This window comes from Arachis ipaensis, chromosome B09, assembly GCF_000816755.2.
Source record: "Arachis ipaensis cultivar K30076 chromosome B09, Araip1.1, whole genome shotgun sequence".
NCBI classification, from domain to species: Eukaryota; Viridiplantae; Streptophyta; class Magnoliopsida; order Fabales; family Fabaceae; genus Arachis; species Arachis ipaensis.
The window spans coordinates 36,920,885-36,922,694 of NC_029793.2; positions in this window are offsets into that span (position 1 = coordinate 36,920,885).

Sequence of the window (1,810 nt, forward strand, 5' to 3'; positions counted from 1 at the left end):
GCCAGTTGTGACCCCCTCCCTCTGACTCCCTCTCCCCCGCTTCCCCAATCGTGCAAAGTAAATCCCTCTTTGAAGCAAAGCAAAGCAAAATCAAAACGGCAAAACCCTAGTCTTAGGTTCCTTGTCGCCGCCGTTCCGGGTTCTCGGCGCCTCCGCTTCTGCCTCTTCCCCCTGTCCGGAACCCAGGTAGCTCGGCACGTCGTTCACTGGCTTCTCTGTTCGTGGCTTGGAGCAGCTCGCCGTTTGCCGTCGTCTCACCTCTCGCCGGTCACCGTCCGTGTCTCCGTCGAAGGTGAGTGGCCGTGCTTTGCTTCTTCATTTTAATTTTGCTCTGGTTACTGATGACTCTGTTTAATTTCTGAATGCTCGGTTCTTCTTCTCCCTTTTAATTTCTGAAATTTTTGTTAAATAATGTTGCTAATGTTCTTCTTCTTCCTTGTTAATGCTTTGTTTAATTTAGTGTCATCAATGTTGAGTCTGTTTCAGTGTTTTGAATGTCTGATGCTCTAATTTGTGATTTTTGAATCTGAAATTAATTAAATAATTGATTGTGTTGTTGAAACTTGAAATTATTGGTTAAAATGGATTTGTTATGCTGCTGTTGCTATTTTTTAATTTTTGAGTATGATGTTTCTGAATTTTTGTTGAAATAGTTATTAATTTCAGGGTTTAGAGTGAATTTGTTGGTGATATTTAACTTTTGTTGCTGCTTCTTTTTTATTTTTGGCCCTGTTAAGTTGTTACATTTAAGCTTATGCATTGGCCTATTTATCTTCACTTGCAATTAGACTTTGATGATGATTTCTTGCCCAGAATTAAGTTTCTAGCATTTTGTCTTCCCATCGTTCAAAAGATAAATATGCAAGAATCATGTACTAATAAAAAACTCAATGTCTTTTAAATTAGAAAAATGCTAAATTAAACAAAGCATCCCAATCAATATCAATTTATACCATCTCTTGATTCTTCTACTCAACACGGTGAGCAAATCTGCAACAAATTTTTGTAAATTTTGATGATTGATAAATTCATATGTTGGCAATTTGATATTTAATATTTGATATTTTTTTATATTATTTAATTTGAGTTTGTATATTAATAAGAGTATATGAATTTGATTGATGACATTTAAGGTAGTTTTTTAAATTTGAAAATTATTTTAATATTTATATTATACTATAATTATATTTTAGGATGTTTATTTATAATTTATTTATTATTTTATTTTAAAACGGTTTTTCCGGTTGAACCACCGGTTAGATCGGTTAGACCAGTAAACCAGTGAACCAGTAGCTAAAGCGGTTTGATGATCGGTCCGGTTTTCTGAACCTTGATTAATACTCATACACACTTGATCTTATTTATTGTTTGATTAGTTATTTTGTTGAATTGTTTTTTTATTTCTTTAAACTTTTTGTGATATGTCTCGACCTTGGTTGTTGGATGAAGTTTTGATCATGGCCCTCCTTCTCCTTCTGTGCTCTCTTTCTTCTATACCCATCTATTTGTTTTAGAGTAGGGTTTAAGGAGATGGATGATTGTGGGAGTGATTGCTAATTGGAATATGGGTCAAATTGAAAAGCTGGATTTATGGTCATGAAGCTGTCTTTTCGCTTTTATAATGGTAATTGTGAGGTGATCCAATAGTTTCGACAGGTTAGTAGGCATTAGATTGATTTAAATTTTCTAATGATGTATTTATTGGGACACTTGCTCTATTGGGTCTTCCTTTGTTTTCTTCAATTTGCTGTTGAAAAAGCTACAGCAATAATAGAAGTATAATGTCTAAAATTAATTTTAATATTTAAAG